Genomic DNA, 7,764 nt, shown 5'->3' with positions numbered 1-7,764 from the left:
AATTTATTTTAAGTGTCTTAATGAGCTGCTGCATGTGAAAGTTAGCAACCGTTGATTTTACTGGCCAACAGTTACTCAGTGTTAGCTCATTACTCTTTACTCTGAGTTGTTGGAAGAATCAGATCCCTCAGACCGCTGTGTGCAGAGAGTAGGAGGGTGTAAAATCTTTTAGCAGAGTCTGATGTCTTTGTCTTTCCATGATGAGCAACAATAATGAATATAGATTCTCTACAACAACTTTATTGTTTTGGAAGTATTAATATATTATCCCAAAACTTTTACATTTAACCTTTTAATCAGACCAGCAAAAATCTAGTATTGAATTTTAGCGCAGTCATAAAAAATTGTTTGCTAAAAGCATTTTTGCAGCTGAATATTTTAAATTACAGTTAGGATTACTGGTTGGCTGTTTCACCTGTAAGACATTAAAATAACATGCTAAGGTTTAACAGTCTATAAGGAATACACTCTGAGCCCTGGGCAGTGTTGTGCTAATAAGAGAAGGTTTGTGTGTGCAGTGAAACAGTAATTTTTGTATTTCACAATTTATTGATATGTTTGATCCTTTCTGACCTGCGTTAATGGAGCCATTAGAGCACCATGTCCGCTACAATAGTTCTGTAGTTTGATGCTTGAGTCGTTGCAGACTTGTTGAAACTCCCTCACCCGTCAAAGCAGCGTCTGTGTTATTCGCGTCCAGCAGATGGCAGTGTTTCACTGTCATATGACGGCTGTCTGAAGCTTCAACTGGATTGTTCGTTTAAATTAGATCGTTTTATAGAATAGTTTGTGTTTGCCATGTTACAGTGAGGAGGAAAAACTCCCTTTTAACAGGAATATCTAGACATGAATGAGTATTCCAGTGGGGCACTATCTGTGCTATCTATAAGAAATATTAGGAACAACAAAACAAAGGATCGCGTCCAGTGGCATTTTAAGAGAGTGAATACCGAGGCTAAATGTCTTTGTAAAGGAAAAGCACTTTGTTAGCCTTTACAGTGTAAAGCTATGGATCAATGTGCAGTGAAGAAAAATCGAGGTGGCCAGTCTGTCCTTTCCTAACCAATCACAGTGCTTCTTACATTGCACCATGTGGCTAATTCACATTTTACTGATATTGCTGGGCTGCTGTCAATCATTTTGTCTTTATATTACAACAGAGCATTGACCTTTAACCTGTTTAATTCATACTGAGTATTTAAAAAAATGTATTGTCATAATAAATTCTGCCTCACTGAAACACCATTTTGCATTAGCACCTGACTTGTCACTGATGATATCACTGCACGAGCAGCTTTTAGGGCAAAAGGGGAAGCTACATTTAAAGGCTTTACTATCTGGACTTTTTGTATCCCTCCCATCTGCTCATAGCAGATGGCTAACCCTTCCCTGAGCCTGTATCTGCTGGAGGTTTCTTCCTGTTAAAAGCGTGTTCTTTCTTCCCACTGTCACCAAGTGCTTGCTCAAAAGTGATCATTTGATTGTAGAGGTTGTGTATTTATGTTGTACTCACTGGCCTGCATAATGCAGGGTGAATACTTATTTTGCTGTAATATTATCTTAGAAAAACCTGGTTGACAAAAATTTACACATTATAGAAATATAAAGCTAACATGGCCACCACTTCTGCTACTTTTACCACAAATAATTTCCTGAAGCACAGTAAAAGTCTCTCTGTTACCGACTGTTAGAAACCCAGCTCATATTTGGAGACAGTGGCTTGTAGCCTCCTAAAGGAGAGAGAAGGACATTTGTTTTAGTAATAATCTAATAACAGGCCAATTTTCTTCCTTCATCCAGACTTCATTCAGCAGAGAGCCATAAGCACAAGAAATGAGATGATGAGTGAGATCCACATTCTTTTTCTCAAACCCAGAGATTTATTGCTACGTGATAATGCCCACTTACAAAGCATGGAAGCTTAGTTGCAGTTTACACTCACTGATCACATTAATCAAATGTCTTTATGTTACAGGTTTAAAATAGGAAAATAAAGTAAGATGAATGAGTTGAGCGCTCTGAGCTGGATGTCTTTCTGAAGTACAACTCTCCTGCCTCTGAGCTTCATGTGAAATGTCTTTACTTGCTCAAATTTAATCTCGTAAAAGTCGATCAGAAAACTTATGAAAGCGTGTCTAACTTCCTGGGATCTAACTCATTTTAGATATTTGTTTCTATGTGCTGCGTGTGTTATTTGTTATTCAGATGTGAAGTTTAAAAAGGTTTAGCTGAGTCTTCATTTAATAAATGTTATTTCTGGGGTTTTGTTTTGCTTGCTAATCGTCGATACTGTGACGGTGTGTCACTGTACAGATCCTCCAGGGAAAATGTTTTTGTTTTTTCACATTTTGACTGTTGTGATTCATTATTTCCACCTTTCAATCTTTCCCGTTTCATTATCTAACACACACATTATTCTCTCCCACTGCGCTCCGACTTTTTAATTCTTTCAAAAAAACATTTGATCTGCACAGTACTGCCGAAGTGCAGCGATACATTGTGAAGTGCACATTTCCATTTCTCATACAGTACCGAGCAAAAGTCTTGAACCACCCCCTTATTTTTTCATGTTTTGCCAGGTCAGTCTGTGTTAACGGTGTTATTAACTGCATTCTTCAACTAAAGAAGTGAGAACAAATGATGTGGGGTCTTGTTTTTTTGCAATAGGCTGCAAGTAAATGTGTAAAGATACAATTTCAAATTGGTTCTTTGTTAAGTTTTCTGGTCCTTTCCGTGACTTAGGTGTCTGTTTATGTTTGAATGTTTCAGAGATTAGTGTGAAGGGTCTTAACAGACAAAAACTGGTCAAATACAAGCCCTGGATTAAAAATCAGAAACACTTTAAAAAGCCTGGAGAGCTATTCCTTAATACCACTTTAAAGATTACAGGGAAGTCCGGATCCCTGGAAGCAAATGAGGGATGGCTCAAGACTTTTGCACAGTGCTGTACATGTCATGTTCCCTGTTTTATAGCTCAGCTCAAACTGACACGTTCTCACTAACTGCTTCTCATTTTCTCCACAGTAAACTTTGACCACTTCCAGATACTGCGGGCCATCGGGAAAGGAAGCTTTGGAAAGGTAATGCGGCCTCCATTTTTCACGCGACTTGTATATTGTTTGCCCTTAATTACCCACCACAGTCGTCATCTCTAAAGAATCGGTGCAAGCGAAGCGAAATGTGCTGGGATTACACTTTAGTTCTCGTGTGCTGCTGTTATTTAATAACAGTTATAAATGCAGCTTATGTAATTATTTCTATAAAGTCAGTTAGAGGAGAGCCGATTTATATTTCATCTCACTCAATCTAGGTGGGAATTTTGACCCCACGTCTCAATTTAATTACACAGCAGCAAAATTCTGCGGCTCTATTTGTCATCGCGCTCAACGGTTGGGCTGAAGGCAGGAGGAGAACTTGGTGTGTGTGTGTGTGTGTGTGTGCGCGCGCTGCATTTTGTGAGACCAAATTACCCACAGCTCTTTTCAACCTTGTCACAGGTGCCAAAATCACCGCTGGTGGCCATTGTTGATAAAACCGTCATTTTGGATTAACTTGTGGGCCATTTTCTTTCACCTCCTGCCGAAGAATTCCTTTGTGTACACATTGAACGTCTGGATGAGACTTCAGTAATGAATTCAGGACTGTGTGTGTGTGAGATACACAATTGGGGCTCCAGAGATTGGAATAGTTTACCTTCATTTTAAATATCACTGCCCTGTGCACATTGTCGGCTTTAAAATTCAAACTTAAAGAGTTTGTAAGTAAACTGGCTGAGATGAGACAGACGATGCACCGGGTCCTCGTCTGAGTGCTGGCTTTCAGTTGTGCTGTCTCTCTTCCCCAGCCATGCACACACAGACACTGTGCTACACTTACACAGTGAGACAGATGCTCACAGAGACGTCCAGATACATTTTGTCCTTGCTGGAGGTCATCTTGTGTGTGTTTTTTGGCCCACTGTGGCCTCACACCGAGCTGCTGTTTTTTGAACACTTTAACAGCACCAGTCTTTAGCTTCCTGTTGAACACACAGTGTGGGGTGGGGGGGGTAGGAGGTAATAAATCAAGTTTGATTATCCTAATGTATAGCTGTCTTTATGTTAAGGATTAAAATGAAATTCACAAGAGGAAGGTGTTGGTGTGTGTGGTTGGGAAGAGAAGGGAGAAGCTAGAATGAAGCACAAACAGAGGGAGGTGTTTGCCTCTCGCTGTAGCGCTGTGAAACATGATCTGTATATTGCAGCTTGTCGAGGTGCTCCAAGAAAATGGGTTCATCGGCATGCAGCACTGTAGATGTGCACGTATGCACTCGCGAAAGAGAGAGGATGCTTGTGTTGCTGAGCTCGTTCTTGCACAGCGGGGAGATGTGGGTGTGGCGGAGGTGTGGTCCCGGGCACGGCTGCAGGGGAGGAGTGGTGTGGTGAGCTCAACGGGGCCGTGCTGGAGACGCAGGTGAGAACAGCTGATGGCGTTTTGGACTGATGATGGTTTCCTTCCCTTTTATAGTGAGACGGGAGAGGAGCGGGAAATCAGCTGAGACCGACAGCTGTCAGACTGTGGTCGGTCATAACACAGGAAACTATAAATAAACGTGGCATCTGGAGACAAAGACCTGTGCGTGTGTGTACCTGTGTGTAGTGCATTTCACAGTGAGGTAGGTTGGGGCTACCTCATAACTCCCCGCTGTGAGGCTGCCAGATGGGAAAAAGAGGAAACCGCCTCGTTCTCCTGAAACGCTCATTTTCCTCTGCTCACTTTTCATCTTTACAATCTCAGCACTTGGGTGTGTATCTTCTTGCAGTGGGCCTCTCAGTTTCATTCTTATTCATAAGAGCTCCTCTTTGTGTTATTTAGTTTGTACCTGAAAAGTCTAATTTATGCCTGAGTACACAAGTACAAATAAAAGGAGTACCACGTAATTTAATGGGTCAGCTTGGGTCCAGAACTGAATTAGAGATAATGTAGGGCTGTTTTAGGTCTGAGCCACTAACCTGACGAAAACGCAACACAACTGCTGGTAAGTGCGTGTTGTTTAAAACAGATAGTTGGAGAGGCAGGTCAGTGCTTTTAAAGGTTTATCAGGTGCCAAATCATTTTATAGATGTGAAATGTAGGACTGTGCAAAAGTTTGAGCCACACCTTAATTCTAACATATAACTTGCTGGGTAATGGGAAACGGGTGCAACAGTTTAAATTTGAAAAGTTTACATGAAAATACAGTATAAAAGGCGTCATACAGAGTTGATATAATGAGCTAATGAGCTTGAGCATCTTTATCTTCAGCACGCCCTGAACTCTCTTAGGCACATTTCTTTGGAATTCCTTTAAGTAGTCTTCAGGAATAGTTCTCCGGGCTTCTTTAAGGACATTCAGAGCTCTTCTTTCGATATTAGCTGCCTTTTTGTTCCATTCTCTGCCGAGATGATCCCACACGGCTCAGGTCAGTCCATGAATGATGGTGTTTCGATGTGTTTAGTAAGCTGCTGCCGATCAGACGCTTTCCAGATGGTATTGCATGGTGCATCAAAGTCTGGTGGTACTTTTCATAATTCCATCAATTTTGACGAAATCCCCAACACCCTGGCTGAAATGCAGACCCAAACTATGACAGAGCTGTACAGTAGTTTACAGGTGGTTGTAGACATATTACCAGCAATTTCAACCAGAAATGTCAAATTTTGGTTCATCACTCCACCAGACCTGCTGCCACTGATTTTCAGTCCAGTTCTTGTGTAATTTGGCATCCCTCAGCCTTTTCTCCCTGTTCCCTTCCTTAATAATGGCTTCTTGACAGCCACCCTTCACTGACACCATGAGATGAGGCTTTGGGTAACACTAGATGGATCAACTGAAGGACCAAGTGCATCTTTCAGGTCCTGTGTCAGGTGTTTGCTGAATTTTTTTTGACATGACTTTCAGGTACTGTTCCTCCACTGTAGATAGATTTTTCAGCCTGTCCCCTTTTTTTCTGTCTCCTACTTTCCCAATCCAAAGAAATTAAATGGTGTGTTTCTGTGACAGGTTGCTAGTAACAAAGTACCTAAAGATAAAATTTAAAATTGGTTCTTTACTAAATTGTGTGTTTTGTATTGTATTTGACAACTCGGGTTTGTCCCCTTGAGTTAGGTTAAGTGGTTTAACCCCCCCAAAAAACAAAAATATCGCTCTGAAAGTGATCAGGTACAAGGACTGGACTGAAAATGGGTGAAAAAGCAGTTAATGTCCAAAGAAAAACTTGAAATGACCTTCAGAAAGTCTAAAGAAAGGAAGAAGAAGAACATCTGGCTCAGTACAGGCAAAATATAAAGAACCGAGGAGAGGCTCAAGACTTATTCACAGATAATCAATCAAATGAATCAAGCGTCATCTGGAAGCAGCCTCCTGGCTGTAAGAGCGTCTTGTTTTTGTCTCATTAACTGTCTGGTGGCGCTCACAGTAGTCTGCTGTGACGGGGTCCTCGAGGACTAATGTTACAGGGAAATCATTAGGAAAGTGCTTTGGACTGAGCTTTACTGAAATCTCAGTTTTCCCCCTGTCGGAGAGCTCCACCACCCCCCTCCTCCTCCTCCTCCTCCTCCTATTCCTTCTTTTTAAACGTCAGTACAGGTACCGTCTCCCTCCCATCCCTGTATTTTTGTTACATAGTACTTAGTGGCTGTGCTCACTGTTCAATTCAAGTTGGTTTAAGAGAGATGGTAGTTTAAAAAACACAAAAACAAGCTGTTTTTGTAAAGCAATATATATGATTATTAAAGATAAAATATAGTGTTAATTTTGTTTGAGTTCTTGCCGTCTCTCTTTACTTCTCACTCTGTTTTGAAGCATCTGCCTTCCAGCAGATGGGGGAGACTGTAATGGCAGCTGCTTTCCAGGAGGATGTAGCTCATCAGTATCATGACTGCTAGGCCTGTTGGGCCATATACGTCCTAAGAGTAAGAGTAATTTCCTGCTCTCTCTTTTCCTCTCTAACTTTTCCCTGTGTGCATCAGACTTTCGCCCCCCTCTTCTTTGTCACTCCAATGTTCTCAGCTCAGGCTGCATAGGAAGCTGGCATTTCTCTTGCCGGGCTTATTAAAGCCTGTGCTTTAGAGCTTTGGAGGGGGGCTAACACTCGAGGGGGACATGACAGTCATTGGCAGTGACAGCAGTTTAGTGACAGCTTCCTAATGTCAACAGTCACATGGACAGGTAAACATCTAAACGGATAGAAGAGAGGTGGATGGAGAGAGACAGGGAAGGTCAGAAGTTGTGGATGAACTCAGCGTGCGGTTCCTGCGTCTTCTTTCCCTGCGCCGTGCAGCTGCTTCAGTGGGAATAAAGCCTCATTAGGATGGAAATGGGAAGGCAGACTAACAGAGACGGCTGCTGGAAATGAGTGGGAGTAAAAACGAGATGGAGATGAGGGAGTAGATGATCAAGCCTTCAACGTTTTCAACTTTTTTTTCTTTTTTTTAACATCCGTTGGGCTCCCAGACGGCCAATCAGTCCTTCTGTCTCTAAAGACTGACAGTAGCTGCTTTTTACTTCTCATCCCTCCCTTCTTTGCACCTCTCAAAACCAACTCTCGTCTTTACTTGATGAAAGTTGGTTTTGCAGAGTTAATCTTGCAGCTCAGCCACAGCATAGCCCTCGGCAACCAAGAGCATGCTAGCGGGCCGTTGTTATTATGTTATTACTGTGTTTTTCGGAAAATAAGGCACTCTAAAAATCAGTCCTTTGATTTTTCTGGAAATCGACAGTGCTCCTTATAATCCGGTTCGCCTT

The 7,764-nt window shown here is 41.8% G+C and overlaps 1 long non-coding RNA gene across 1 annotated transcript in view; it reads left to right on the top strand.

Moving 5' to 3' along the window:
• Nucleotides 1-935: 935 nt before the first annotated feature.
• The window catches only part of LOC146360784 (uncharacterized), a 31,491-nt gene continuing 24,662 nt past the window's right edge, over nucleotides 936-7,764 (top strand). The window contains exon 1 of the long non-coding RNA XR_014799528.1: nucleotides 936-3,080. This is a non-coding gene — a long non-coding RNA (uncharacterized LOC146360784). The remainder of the gene's footprint in view (nucleotides 3,081-7,764) is intronic.

The sequence above is a fragment of the Perissodus microlepis genome, chromosome 23 (genome assembly GCF_051167445.1).
Source record: "Perissodus microlepis isolate ML-2025 ecotype Zambia chromosome 23, ASM5116744v1, whole genome shotgun sequence".
NCBI lineage: Eukaryota > Metazoa > Chordata > Actinopteri > Cichliformes > Cichlidae > Perissodus > Perissodus microlepis.
This window is presented reverse-complemented; position numbering and strand designations above follow the sequence as displayed.